This window comes from Zootoca vivipara, chromosome 8 (genome assembly GCF_965207765.1).
Source record: "Zootoca vivipara chromosome 8, rZooViv2.hap1.1, whole genome shotgun sequence".
Classification (NCBI taxonomy): Eukaryota; Metazoa; Chordata; class Lepidosauria; order Squamata; family Lacertidae; genus Zootoca; species Zootoca vivipara.
Genome location: NC_142591.1, coordinates 1666823 through 1682854, shown reverse-complemented (window position 1 = coordinate 1682854; position 16032 = coordinate 1666823).

The following is a 16032-nucleotide window of genomic DNA, read 5'->3' as shown; positions in this document are numbered from 1 at the left end:
CCCCACTAGGCCCAGTGGGGAGGGCAAGCACATGGCTCGCAGGCCGCAGCACGGCCTTTGTTTTATGTAAGCCCCTGCCAGGCCCCCACTAGGCCCGGGATAACCCACAGCAACACACTTGGGGGCACGGCAAGGGGTTTTTACTTTAAAATTTAGCAGGTGTTGTGTCACATGTGAGGCTCTGGCGGCCATTTTAAGTAAGGGCAGTCATGCCCCTTTTAACTTACGCTTTATACCAGGCATCCCCAAACTACGACCCTCCAGATGTTTTGCCCTACAACTCCCATGATTCTGAGCTAGCACGACCAGTGGTCATGGAAGATGGGAATTGTAGTCCAAAACATCTGGAGGGCCTAAGTTTGGGGATGCCTGCTTTATACTATGACTGATTGCAAGCCTCTGCGTCTTTAAAAACAACAACAACCATGAACTTTCCCTCCCCAGTTTAAGTCCTCGGATATTTGCAGTGGCCAAACACACACACCCCGGGGCCTATCTCATTTACAATCACCTACCTTCCCCTTGCCACTTCCTGGGTTTTTTATGGAACTGAACAGCTCAGGTGCTTCGGAACTTGCCTTCTGTTGCTACGGGACTGTGGGTCTTCGCTATTTGATTCCCCCCCCCCCGGTCGGGATTATTAAAGTAGTTCTCTAGGTTCTCTGGGTCACCTACTCCAAAATTAGAAAATCCAAATAAAACACACACACACACACACACACACACACACACAACCAAAACACACAACAATGCCCAAATCATACAATACCCACCAAAATAAATGACAACCCCAAAAATAAAATTAAACAATAATAACTTCTGCTTCTCATGTTCTTATTTCAATTTTTAAAAATCTATATATACCCTGTTTCTCCGGAAATAAGCCGTAGCCATAAAATAAGCCATAGCAGGATTTTTAAGCATTCAAGGAATATAAGCCATACCCCGAAAATAAGACATAGTGATGGGTGCAGCAGCAATGCCGGCCATGGCAGGAGGAGGAGGAAAAAATAAGACATCCCCTGAAAATAAGCCATAGTGTGGTTTTTTTGAGGAAAAATAAATATAAGACGGTGTCTTATTTTCGGAGAAACGCGGTATATAAATGTTCACAATGCGTGCGCAGGGGCCAATGTATGCCGATACAGGGGGGAGGCTACAACACTCCCCGGGGAAAACAGAGGGGAGGGTGTCCTACCGAAACACAGGGATGAGCCAGAGGGTTGGAGGGAGGAGGGGTGGGATACGTCATGGATCAGGACAGGGTGGGGGGAATCACAGAGATGACCCACAGCAATGCGTGGCCAGGCCAGCTAGTAGAATCATAGAGTTGGAAGAGACCACAAGGGCCATCCAGTCCAACTCCCTGCCAAGCAGGAAACACCATCAAAGCATTCCTGACAGATGGCTGTCAAGCCTCCGCTTAAAGACCTCCAAAGAAGGAGACTCCATCACACTCCTTGGCAGCAAATTCCACTGTCAAACAGCTCTTACTGTCAGGAAGATCTTCCTAATGTTTAGGTGGAATCTTCTTTCTTGTAGTTTGAATCCATTGTTCCGTGTCCACTTCTCTGGAGTAGCAGAAAACAACCTTTCACCCTCTTCTATATGACATCCTTTTATATATTTGAACATGGCTATCATATCATCCCTTAACCTTCTCTTCTCCAGGCTGGGTTCACCAGAAGCGGCTTAGTCATGGTGGCCACATGACCCGGAAGCTGTCTGCGGACAAACAGTGGCTCCCTTGGCCTATAGAGGGAGATGAGCGTCCCAACCTTTACCTATGCTCTGTGTGCATATTTGTAAATGAAGAAAAAACTATGAAGGTGTGTTATGAAGGATGTGCAGTGTGAAGATAGCAGTAGGATCAGAGGCTTCCAGGACCAAGGGTGTAGCCACCAGCAGCAGATGTGATGGGACAGAGTGGAGCACTTCCGGTTCAGTGCCAGCGCCGTCCGGCGGGGTTCGTCTCAAGCTCCGAGGCGACCCGTCTCTGCAAGGGAGGGGGAAGCAGCAGGAGCGCCGCTGCACCCCAAAGAACCCCAGATTGTGCGTTCTGGGGGCAGAAATCGCCAATCAGCGCCCCAATCCCGACTCCCCAACTCTCCGGCAGGCTCTAATAAGAGCTCCGGAGCGAGAAGGGTTGTAGTCGCGGGGCCATTTTGGTGCGCCATTGCTACCCTTGCAGGGAGAAGCTCCGAGCTCCAGAGGTGGAGAGCGCTGGATTTTTCCAAAGAAGATGTCAGGAAATTGAGAGACCGTGAGTAAAAAGGACTCAAAGATTTAAAATTGGATTTGAGATTTGGAACGGGGGTGAGATTTAAAAAACGGAAGCCGATCTCCCCCCTACTGATTTAAAGAGGAAGCAGCTTAAGGAGGAATCCCAGTGCCGGGGACTAAAAACTTTATTGCTTGAATATCTCCGAGGACTGATTAAAGACTCTCCTCCTGAGGCAGGGTCAGGGGGGAGAATTGTTTTAGACAATAAGAATCCCTGCAAATTTATTTAATTGAAGAAGAGACCCCCTCTGTACCCTGAAATTCGGCACCCTGAACAGAACAGCGAGTGGAATATAATGGGGTGAGTGTAAGGAAGGAATTGACACTTTAAAACTTTTGGTTCGATATTTGAGAATATACTGTACTGTATCCAGTTTGGGCTATGTGGAAGAACTGCAACTTGTAACCACTTCCTGTTTCCCAAGTTTTGCTCTGCCCTTGAAAAGCTAGAAAAATGTCAACAGAAGATTACACACCTGGCTTCCAGGAGAAAGTTTTGAGACTCTTGTGGGAAATGAGAATTAATATGTATAAGACTCAACAACAATTGGAAGGAATAAATCAAGACTTACAGAAAAATGAAACACTTCAAGAAATGGTGCATGAGGATAAACAGACAGACGAACTGATTTACAACACAGTTGAAGTAAATGAGGATGAAATACAGGACTTGCCAATGAATAAAGACTTAGTTGAGAGTGGAATTAACCCTCCTCAGGAGGGGAAAAAGCAAGAATTTTTGAAGAGACAGAAAACCCACAAGAAAAGCATCATGCAAAGAAGAAACGACCTGTGTGTGTGTGGGGGGGGGAGAACAGAAAAGACTGGATTGAAAAATCTGTCAGGAAGGGGGTGGGATGAAGGAGGTACATTAGTTGTTTAATAGGACGGATAAAAAAAAAAGGACTGAAAACTGGATCATGGACTTTGGTACTTGCTGGACCGGAAGGGGAGGGCCGGGATCAGGGGATAGAGAGGGAAGAATAGAGGATAAAGATAAAATTTAGAATTGGGAATGTAAAAAGGTTTTAAAAATTTATGGGAGTTTTTTTGGGGGAAATTGAGGCACGGGGGGGGGGAAGGAAAATTGATAAGCTAGAAGTAAGATTTAGAAGTCATTTAGAAGTATCAAAAAAGTGAATTTGGTAAGATGAATGATTGAAGGGACGGTTGGGGGTTCTGGACCTCTTGTCGGCCCTCTGCGTGTGGGGAGCTCCTGGTGGCAGGGGGGGGGGCTCCTGGGGCGGGGAGGGCGGGGAGGGAGGGAAGCCCCAATCGGAAAAAGAACCATTGCCTCTCTCTTTCTTTCCTATGGGACTCTCGGTGGCAGAGGGAGTGCTGGGGGGGAGGGGAGGGGGGAATGGGAAAAGATGTTAGAAAATAAATCTATCAGAAATAAGGATACTATTGAAGTAAGATTGGAGAGTGTGGAAAATAGAAAGGGGAATATGAGAAGAAAACTGCTAAAATGGAGTTAAAAATGAAAATCAGAAAAGGGGGGAGGCAGGGGAAGCCCATAATAATACAATGATTTTAAAGGAAAGAAAGGAACAATTATTAATTGTTCCTCTTTATTTTCCTTTTTTTCTTTTTTTGCAGTTGCTCTTTTTTTCTTTTTCTCTTTTTTCCTATTCCTGTGTTTTTGTTTTGTTTTTTTCTTTTCTTTTTGGGTGATTTTTGATAAAGTTGAGATAAATAGTTGGGGGGACACCCACTTTCTTCTTGTTTCCCTAGGATCTCTCGGTGGCGGGGGGGGGGGTTCTGGGGAGATGAGGGGGGGAGGGGATAAGCCCAACTATAAAGATGCACCACCTTCGACTGCGCACTGTCCATGGGGATACCTGGTGGCAGGAGGGATCTCGGGGGGGGGGGTTGGAAGAAGGAGGAAAATATGTTACTTTATGTTTATGTGTTTAATCTTTTTGTGTTCTGTTAATATGCAAAATCAATAAAAATTATTTAAAAAAAGAACAAGATGTGATGGGACAGAGTGATGGGGCTGCCCTTCCAAAACTGGAATAAGTTTAGGTTACCTGCAAAGAAGGGCAAAAGCAACCTCAGAGTTGCATAGATGTATCAGTGGCAAACCTATACACCTTCACCTTTGGCAACCCTTTGTCTGATTCCAGCATCATCTGGGTAAATTGCAAGAATAGCTGCATGGCTTGCCCATGACATCTAAACTTAGGCTTGAGGAGATAATGTCATCACTCTTGACCATGGAGGCTCTGGGCAGATTTAGTGCTGTTTGCAGGTCACACCGCATTCATTTCAGATTAGGTACAGATTTGAGATTATCTGGAATCCAATCAGAAACAAATCCATGGGACCCAGTCCTCCAAGCCTGCCACAAAATCTAGTTTATTCTGAAGTTCAACACAAATTTTTGTGTATTTGACCATATGCTTGAAAGTTGCTGCTATGTTCATTTAGCATGTCATACAGCGAGACTGACAGAATTATTTCATCTTTGTATCAATGCCAATGCCACTGTGATTTGACACAGTAAATTTTTATGAGCCCGTTATAGGGGGATGTTACTGAAACGTTTGAAATGGCCACATTGGATTGTTTAGGTTCTCTCCCCAGGGCAGTAAGCAAGCCGTGTGGCAAGAATTAAACATATGAGATTGCTTTAAACAGTGTTTGGAGCCCTGCCAGACCACAGGCAAGGAGAAGCTGGTAGTTTGTTTTAATCTAATGGTGTTGAAGTGCTTCCTTGCAATTAAACATCTGAACATTAAATAGAAACAGTCATTAGGCCTGCTGATACAAACCCATTAGACCATAGAAAATAAATTATATCAAATGGTTAATGCTTACACCATGTCCCAAGCAGGAAAAGTTATCAGCAATTTAAAATCATTGGCACTTAATCCCATTGAAATTAACCACTTCAGACAAATATTCTCGAGGATGGAGCACATGGGATGCTGCTGAAGAACAGAATTCCTGTGGCGAGTTCATCTCCATCCCAACTGTCAGGAAAAGGCCAGAGATGCAGACCCCAGACTAGCGAGCCCTGAGATTTGGAGCAAAGGGCCTGAAATGCAGCAGGCAGGCATTAAGGCTCTGCTGACTAGCCAAGGGAGGAGGTCAGACTTCCAGTAAACTATGGTTGGAGAATCTGTGGCTGTCCAGACATTGAGATGAGTCCCATAGGACCTGTCCACTGGTAAGTGACTTCTGGGATAAGATTTATAATGAACTTAAGAAAGTGTTGAAAAACACATTTGTCAAGAAACCAGAAGCATTTCTAGTGGGCATTGTCGGTAAGGAGATCCCTAAGAAAAATGTATCTTTTTTTATGTATGCCACGACGGCGGCAAGAATCTTACTAGCTAAGAACTGGAAATCACATGTACTACCAACAGTTGATGACTGGCAGATGAAGATGATGGAGTTTATGGAACTGGCTGAGATGACCGGAAGAATCCGCAACCGCAGAGAAGAAGCGACAGAAGAAGAATGGAAAGATTTTAAGTTATATTTTAAAAAAATATGCAAAAGTAACATATTTAGATCAGAACCAGGCTGTAAATAAACTGTGGAATTTATGAATATGTTAAGTGAAAGGAGTAAAATAAGATAATATAAGGTAAAGAAAATGGTTTAGAAATTGCTAAAGTATAAATTTGTTAAAGAACCACGGGGGAAGGGAACCCGAAGGGTCCCCACATATAATGTGAAAGATCAAAGGAACAAGTAATTTTAAGTGTGTGTTGTTATTTTTCTTTCTTTTTGTATAGTGTTATTGTTATACTTTTTTCTTTTTGTGTCTTCCTTTTTGTATTTTGGGAAAATCTTAATAAAAATTATTATAAAATAAAAAATAAAAAAATGAGATGAGTCACATAATCTCTGACAGCTGAGTTGTGGGGGGCTGATGGACACTGGAGTTCAGTAACTTCTACAGGGCCTCATTATATTCCCCTGATTTAAACCAATCTTGGCAATCCAGAAAGGTCATACTGCCTATCAGTCACAGGAATGTTTCCCTTCAGGGTCTGAAGAGGGTTCTGCACCTTGAGCACACCTATGGGTTCAGATAGCTCACTATGTTTAGGGGCTAATTACATATGTTTGATACATTGCTCTTTGGTTAACATTTTTTTCTGGGATTTACCCCCCCCCCCATTTTTTTATTCTGAATAATCAGTCAATGTTTAATCAGTCAATGTTTACTGAGGCTACACCCACGTACCGTAACTGGGAGAAAGCCTCACTGAACTCAATGGGACTCACGTGTGTGTGAATTTTTAGGAAGTCATTAGTTTTCACCAGGAGTCCTATTAGGGAAACCCAGTTTGCCGAGTGCATGTTCTGAAAGTTAGGCAACAGGGCAGTACAGGATTCCTATTGGTGTACCGACCTCCCCGCTGCACCAAGGATTCCTTGCCCGAGCTGCTTCAGGTTGTGTCAGATGTTCTCCTGGAAACACCTAGTCTGGTGGTCTTAGGGGTGTTAAGGATTAATGGGCAGTTAATGGGCTAATTCTCCATGAGTGAGAAGTGATAACTCACTCCTCACCTGCATGCATCTTGTGACTCTTTTATCCGTGTTACTGGGAAGATTTGGCAAATAACCTTCTGTATAAAAGGGTTTTATAAACTGAGCAAGTTTGCAGATGACACCAAATTTGGAGGGGTGGCTAATACCCCAGAGGACAGGATCACACTTCAAAATGACCTTAACAGATTAGACAACTGGGCCAAAGCAAACAAGATGAATTTTAACAAGGAGAAATGTAAAGTACTACACTTGGGCAAAAAAAAAAATATGAAAGGCACAAATACAGGATGGGTGACACCTGGCTTGTGAGCAGTACATGTGAAAAGGATCTAGGAGTCTTGGTAGACCACAAACTTGACATGAGTCAGCAGTGTGATGCAGCAGCTAAAAAAGCCAATGCAGTTCTGGGCTGCATCAATAGGAGTATAGCATCTAGATCAAGGGAAGTAATAGTACCACCGTATTCCGCTCTGGTCAGACCTCACCTGGAATATTGTGTCCCTTTCTGGGCACCACAATTCAAGAAGGATACTGACAAGCTGGAACGTGTCCAGAGGAGGGCAACCAAAATGGTCAAAGGCCTGGAAACAATGCCTTACGAGGAACGGCTTCGGGAGCTGGGCATGTTTAGCCTGGAGAAGAGAAGGTTAAGGGGTTATATGATAGCCATGTTCAAATATATAAAAGGATGCCATATGGAGGAGGGAGAAAGGTTGTTTTCTGCTGCTCCAGAAAAGCGGGCATGGAGCAATGGATTCAAACTACAAGAAAGAAGATTCCACCTAAACATTAGGAAGAACTTTCTGACAGTAAGAGTGGAATTTGCTGCCAAGGAGTGTGGTGGAGTCTCCTTCTTTGGAGGTCTTTAAGCAGAGGCTTGACAGCCATATGTCAAGAATGCTTTGATGGTGTTTCCTGCTTGGCAGGGGGTTGGACTGGATGGCCCTTGTGGTCTCTTCCAAATCTATGATTCTATGATTCTATGGTTCAGGTTACAACATTCTGTGTGGGTTGTGGTAGGAGATAGCCCTCAACAATTCTTGCAATCTGTTGGAACTGTGGATTTGAATGAAGACTTTTTGAGGAAGAAGTAGGAAAATTGTCAGACTTCAAAAATCAGACAATTCTATCAGTTGCAGGACTTTGAAAGCAACTGAGCTTGGAATTTGGTTTGGATTTTAACCCAGCAAGGACTTTGAAGCAAAGAACCTTCTCCGGGCTCAGAGAGAGAAGACTACTTTTAACATCTGTGTATGTTGGTGCTGACCTAGTAAAAACTACTCTGCTAATGGCTGTTTTGTGTGGTGAACTTGACTGAACTTCTGCAACGCATGCACCCACCAACCCCAACAAGGGCACAGCAAAACAGCATCCTGCCCACACACCTCTTCTAATAAATGGAACCCAGATGGAATGTAAGGAGTCACTGAGCATGTACTATGGCCATGGCATGCCTCTCCTCTCTCTCCCCCATACAATGTCATCATCAGGGCCTGACTCCTCCTTTACATTTTTGCTGGCTCAGCCCTAGTGTATGTGAGAGAGAATCCTTTCTTAGAACATGCCACTTGGGGTCCAAAAGTGTTGTAGGGGCAAAGACGACACGACTCGAGGCAGGTTGAACTCAATGGGAAGGCGACCAAGAGCAGAGCTCGAGCGCTTCTTTTTATTGAAAGCTCAGGATGACAGTTAATCATTACAACGACAGTGTAACTTCTAGCCAATTACAGCAGTGCAGCCCCATACAAGGTGATGTTTCCTGTAACGTCACAACCGGTCACTCCCTAAGACATCCTCCATAGCCCACGTGTTGTTTTGCCATGCCCTCTGTCCATGCTCCAAGCACAGGTCACTCTGTAAACACCCCCTCCTAGTTCCCAAGCCAACCCATCCTTGGCTTGACCCATCTGGTTTGTCCTGATTCATCCAGTTCCATCCAGGTCCTCCTAGATCCTTCTAGCTCTGTTGTGACCTGTTGCCCTGCTGACCTGAGCCTCTGACCTGTCCTTCTTCACGTGTTTCCCATTCTGACATTAGCCGGTTTGCCGCACTAATGCCCACACTCTCGAAGATCGGTGTGGCTTGCCAGCACCAGATCTCAGTCATTCCCACACATGCCTGCACAATTTCCTCGTGTAATCCCCACACAAAAGAGGTACTAGACAGGCTTGGGGCACCTCTTAGGAACAAAGGCATATAGGGAACTGCCTTATAATATCATCTGAGTCAGACCATTTGTTCATTTAGCTCAGTAATGCCTATACTGAGTGGCAGCAGCTATCCAGGATTTCAGAGGACATTCCTAGACATACAGTACCTAGAGATGTCAGGGATTGAATCAGGAACCATCGGCAAGCAAAACAGATGCTGTACCACTTAGCTATGGTAAACGTAAAGGGACCCCTGACCATTAGGTCCAGTCGCGGAAGACTCTGGGGTTGCAGTGCTCATCTCGCTTTACTGGCCAAGGGAGCTGGCATACAGCTTCCAGGTCATGTAGCCAGCATGACTAAGCTCCTTCTGGCAAACCAGAGCAGCCCACAAAACGCCATTTACCTTCCCGACCGAGCGGTACCTACAGTATTTATCTATTTGCACTTTGACATGCTTTCGAACTGCTAGGTTGGCAGGAACAGGGACCGAGCAACGGAAGCTCACCCCATTGTGGGGATTCAAACCGCTGACCTTCTGATCAGCAAGCCCTAGGCTCAGTGGTTTAAGCCACAGCACCACCCAGTCCCAGATACTGTACCACTTAGCTATGGTAGGTAACCATTTTCACCTGCTTTCACCCTACAAAGGAAGGTCTCATCTGCCCTGGAAATCGTGCTGCATTGTGTGTGTGATGGTGCAAAGAAGGGTAAGCTGTAGTTATTGGTAATGAAGAGAAAGCATTTTGCACAAGCACAATTCTAAAAACCTTACACAAGCCAACATTTATCAGCCACATCCTTCCCAGCTGTGATATGGGTATAAACAATAGTGGCCTACTTTCCAGGTTTCTTCTTTGTTTGTTTTTTAATAATTTTTATTAAATTTTACAATAATTCACATACATAAATCTATCCACAACTATCCCATCATAATTCTCTTAGCAACACAAAAAAGGAAAAAAGATATTAAAAATAAAAATAAAGACAAACATTATAATAAAAAAAGAAAAATACAGTAATTCATCACATTTTAAAATAGGACTTCCTCGAGTCCCTCTTCTAGCGGCTCACTGCAAATCACACTGGCCCCTGCGCTAAAGCACTTATACCTGACAAGTGAACATTCCTTTTCTCCATCTCATTCCCTGTCGGCCCCCACTAAGCCCCCATCTCGCTTTCAAAAGCATTGCTGGGCACAGGACATTTAAAGAGAATTCAATTTGGATTTTGAAAAGTTCTGCTTATCAACAAATACCTATCCCCAAATAAATAGTCTTAGCAGCCTTATTTGTATTTGTTTATTTGGGGGCAAGTGTCAGAGCATTCACTGGGAATACCCCTTGCAAATAATAATAATAATAATAATAATAATAATAATAAGAAGAAGAAGAAGAAGAAGAAGAAGAAAGCTATTGATAAACTTGTTTTAGCCTTTTGTTTAAGTAACCCAGGATCCAACACAGACTGGATGTGGGAATGTTCAGGGAAGCAGGTTAGGATATATTGTTTATTAATATGCTTCCTAACTTGCACTAGCAAGTTCCTTTACTTAGCAGAGTTTTACATTCCCCTTTTAAATGCACAGCAGATAGCTGGTTGCAGGCTTGTTTAAGCCTCTCATTATTAGATTCCTGGTAAATTCCCTTTTGATCCGTCTTAAAAGAATAAACACCCCCACAATTTTGTGTAAAGTAGATAAAAGAAGTTTACTCACATCATCAGTTCACAGTTGGATCCCTGAAGGCAGACTTAGTTACAAAGTATGTACATGTTGATCTACCCCATATGGGGATTAATTCCAGTGACTGCAGACTGGCAATCACTGCAGTTCACACAACGAAAGGAAGATGGAAAAGGAGAAAATCAAAGAGAGAGTGTGTGTTGTGTGCCCTGCCCTTTTGTTACCTGGGCAGGTAAGGTCACGCCCACCTCTAGTCATATGCAAAGGAAGTATGTCCCAGCCAGGAGGAAACAGGAAGTTTTTGACTCGCTGGACTAAACATTACCCCACATGTCCACTCTAGGAAATGTTGTAGTTCAGATGAAAGTGGAGTCTGAGCTATGTCTCCAACTCAGAACATGGACCTACATCTCTAGTCATGGATGAGGCATGAGAGATGAGACAAGATCTCAGGAAACAGAGGAAGAGGCAAAAGAAGGAAGAGCAGGCATGGGTGACTGGCCCCCTTTACCTGGCTGGACACAGTGGGAGTGGCTCTCATAGGAAGGATTTCCTGTAGACCCTGTGAGACCCAACTTCCTCTGTGCCTGCCTTTCTAGCCACACACCATATTGTTGGTTTGACTGCAATGTAAATATCCCACACTTTGGACAGCTGCTGGCTTCTTTATTTGGCAACTAAAGTTGAAGAACCAAGTCCTCCTCCTCCCAGTCTGACCACTCACTTCAATGCGATCTCGGTGCCCCAGCCAAGATAGAAGCACGGTTGGTTTGCTCCAAGGGACATGGGGCCAGTGGAGGCTGGTCCATTAGAACAAATGAAGCATTGCTCCACCAACTTCCGTCTGCCCTCATCCCATTCCCACCTGCCTGCCTTCTGCCCTGCCTGCCTTACAACCAGTCCAGGGAGTAGTGCTGCTTGCCAGCTTCCTCCTCCTCCTCCTCCTCCTCCTCACGCTCAGTGTTGCCCTTGCAGATCTCAGCGGGGGAGGGGCGAGATTAGGATGAGTTGGCTCCTCCTGCCATTGACTCTGGCTCCACCCTTACCTGGGAGCCTTGAATTCTGCCCAACCAGTCTCCGTGGACACGAGCGGCCACCACTAGGTGGGGCTGTCTCCGTGACCGCACCAGTGCTGTGGAGCAGCTTGCCACGGGAGACGCTTGAGGGACTCCTCGCTCCGATGGACATCCCCGCGGCACGAAAAACTGGAGACCCCCGGTCCCCACCGTCCTCTTCCGCTTTTGACTTGCCAGGTTGAAGTGATTTTATTGAAGGCAGGGTAGTATAGTATCTGACCTACCCATCTCGGTTCTGTTTTTATTGTTGCTGTACTTTGCTGCTGTGCTTTCCGTGAATGTAATCTCTATACCAGCCCAAATTAGAAAACTCCACGTCTCCGTGACGCTTTAAGTAGCCAGCGGCTTATCCAGGGGAAGGGAGGGAGAACCGCTTAAAAACCCGACAGGCACATAATTTTGTGGCACAAATACATGTATCACGATAGCGAGTTTTCATACTAGGATTTTAGATAGTCGTTACAAACAGGAAATGAGATCGGAGAAAGAGCCCCACTTTGAGCAAAAGATTCCTGCATTGCAGGGGGTTGGACTAGATGACCCTCGGAGTCCCTTCCAGCTCTGCTATTCTATGATTCTATGACTGTATCTGAGCATCACTTCGTAGCCGAAGAAGTCCGCTAGGTAGGTGTGCCGAAAAGGAACTCAGATTTCCGACAGAGGGCGACAAAAGGTCAACACTTTGCCCTCTGCCCCGCTCTGAGACAGAATGCGCCGTCCTAACAGCGTCTGCTCAAAGGTGTGTAAACCATTTTGAGGGTTTTTTCTTCAATAAAGCGGCATACAAATTTTCTGAAATAAATAAGTAAAAGGAAACATTCTCAAGTCTGGGGATCAAGGGGACTTGGAAGAAGAGGAAGGACCTCCTTATATACAAAAAAGTATCTGTGCCAGTAAGTTGCAGTAACGCTTTTCTGGATCCGGCCCATTTTGCTTTACGGCCAAGAGCAAGCCTTTCTCATATAGAGGCTGAGTATTATACAGTAAGAACAAAGACACGTTAAGTGTGCCTAACTTTATATTTGTGTTTTTATATTGTTGTAAACCACCCTGCGATGAAATACGGTATAAAATTTTTAGTAGTAGTAGTAGTAGTAGATGATAGGACGCTTCTGATTCCTCCCCCTCCCCCACCTCATCCCGCGATTAGCTCAGTGAACTTGGGAGATGACTGCTTAACTTTGGTGTGAATCTAAAACGCATCAAATCCATCTGATTTGTAAGGCCCTAGAATTATCCTTCAAAGTCAGGATGCCAGGTCTTAAAGTGGTGGGCGGGGTTTACAGATCTGGGGTTTAGATCTTTTGCGGTTATGAGGAAATAATCCATAATTACTTCCGAATTTCTTGCTCAAAGGGCGGATTTCTGGTCACAAGCCACCAAAAGCACTTCGGATCCCCGGGAGGTTCGTGACCTCTAGGTGCTTCCTATTTATGAACACAAGAAGAGCCTGCTGGATCAGGCCAATGGCCCATCTAGTCCAGCATCCCGTTCTCACAGTGGCCAACCGGATACGTATGGTGGGAAGCAACAACACAAGCAGGATTCGTGCGCAAGAGAAACGCTCTCCGCTCCTGTGCTTCCAGCAACTGGTATTCAGTAGCGTTGCTGCCTCCGACTGTGGCTAGTCGCCATCCAGAGCCCTCTTATCCCGAGCACAGCTTTAACAGATTGGCACTAGACAATTCAATGTTCTAGACAGAGCTGGACGAGGATTTGAATCCAGTTCTCCAGAGTCCAACACTGCACGGCACTGGCTCGCAAAACCAAAAGATTTTATTACGCCCCACGCGCTCAAGCCCCTGGGCAGTATCCTGCGGAGCTGAAATGAAGAAAAGCTGCCCGGGCCACTGCCGCAGCTGCAACCCGATTTTTCTGCTAGACAACTTCTATGTGGATCTTGCCGTTTATGCCTTTTCCACATTAATCCGACATTATGCTTAATCAACGTTACGCACGTTCCTTTTACTGCTCCATGAACATGCCTTTCTCAGTATATTTTGAAACTCCGATGGAGTGTTGGTCATTTTCTTCAGTTATTTATTACCCTTTTTCCTATTAATTGACATATAAATATATGTTGCTTGCCAGCTAACGATGCTATTTCGGACCAGCCAGTCAAGGTAAAAGGTCAGGGTCAGCGTCAGGGAAAGGCTATTATCTGCCCCGTCCTGATCTTTTCCATCTGTGAGCCTTTGCGGGAAGAAAAAGCGGTATCCATTATAAAAACGCTTGACATGTGAACATTGGATGCCTGCTTACCGCACGGGACGCGAGAAAAAGAGCGGGGCTCTCCTGAGGTCGCCTCATCCATTCCAATGGGACTCGCGCGAGGAGAGCGTCCTGGGAATTGTGTCCAAAGATGGCGAGTTGTCATAGGGATCTGCTACGCAATACCCAAGATCACATCATTGCATGTGCAGTCCTATACGTGCATGGGACTATGCCCTGAGGTTGCAATCCTGTGCACTCTTTGAACGCACAGAAACTCCGTTCCTCGTAAGGATGTATATTAAAAAATCAGGCTGTTAGAGCTGAATTTCAAAGGGTTTCGGACCACCAGGATACCTACCAGCCAGCAATGAACGCCCACGGTCTGATAGCTACTAAGGGATGTGCACTCCGCACTAGGGCTCTGAAATTATGCACATTGCGTAGGAAGTGAGCTCAATTGAAAGCATTAGTCCTTACTTTCGCTAAAACATGCTTGGGGAGTACTCCGCACCGGCGCTTTCTGAAGGGAAGAGAGGAACGTCTTTCAGGCTGAAAACATAATCACTTATCTTAGAGAAAGTCTCGCTCTACACAATGGGAACTATTTTTTAAAAAAATGTGCGTAAGCTTTTACTAGTACTATCCTGGAGTACATCGCTTCTGAACTCGTCGTCGTTGTTGTTATCGCTCCTTTCTCCCAGAACCAGTACTCAATTGTGCACCTCGGAGCCTTCAAAGTGCAAAAAGGGGAGGAAGCGTTTTATACGTTTTTTTAAGAAGGAAGGGAGGAAAATAAAGGCATTGTTCTCTCCCCCCCCCCCCGCCTCTCTTTCTCTCTGTGTTTTTTTACAATTCTTACAAAGTATGTGGGGCTGTGCATTATGTTTACACTTGGGAGAAATGAAGCGGCAGCCCGATTTCATACCACAACCGAGAAGGGTCTTTCCAGTCTGCGATCACGTTGCGAAGTTACAGTGCAATCCTATTCATGTTTTCTCAGATGTAAGCTCCCCTGTTTCATGGTTCCTGCTCTCTCTTAAGTGTGCACTGGCCGGAGACCTCGGTTCTCTAACGCTGCGACCTATTAAGCACAAGTTATTTGGCAAATTCCGTTGAAACCAATGCCTCTAGCTTATCTTTCAGCTCCCGCTGATTTCAGCTGTGAAGCATTTTAAGCATTTGCTTAACGGTCTCCCATTAGAATCAAAAGAGTTTAAGTTTGGCTAGATCGTGCTTAATGAGTGCTGTACTAGGATCGGGGTGTTTTCATTCATAAAACAGCGACGAGTAAACAGGAGCAACAATCGCTTTGTCCTTTAATTCTGGTTAAACCTTTTCTGCCTTTTTTCTGTTTTGACGTCCAGACAATTAGCATGCCTTTACAATGCTGCTCATGCCCAAGTTAATTAGGCACTTTTAAGCCCCGTTGATTTCAACTGAAGAGGATTAACTTCTCGCACCGAAATGAATGGGACATGCAATAGGTCGCACCTTGCTATCTGTTAATGTGGGGCAAGGCTAGCAAGCCACAGCCTGCATAAACATTTACACAAAGTCAAACGAAGCAAATGACCGCCATCGGGAGAAGCTGTCAGACTTCGCGCGGCTCCAGCAGGTTCCTGCAAGGTGTTTCACTCCGGAGGATTGCGACAAGGTCCTAAACGGAGTGAATTAAAGCAGCAACGCCAATTAACATAACAGGAAACCTCCTATAATTCCAAGTTGCGGGATACCGTCCTAAATTTATCCTGATCAATGAGTTAATAGGAATACAGTAAGTTTAAAACGTGCAAGAAGCTTTCCAAAAATACGTTTAGTGCACCCGGATTCTTTCTATGCTTGTTAGCAAAAGCAAGAAATCCCGTACAGATCCAGTGTTGGATTTTGCGCATTGATAGAATAAAGCAACATGATTTGTCTTTCGCAGCTTTTTAGATGACATATAATCTTTCAAAATCGGTATGGAATTTTTAATATATATATATATATATATTCGTTTCACCCTTTTCTAAGCGCAATTGTTTGGATGAGGATCGCAATGAAATTATTGGGACTGTCATAAAGGGGAAACTGTTCTGAAAGTAATAATAATAATAATAATAATAATAATAAT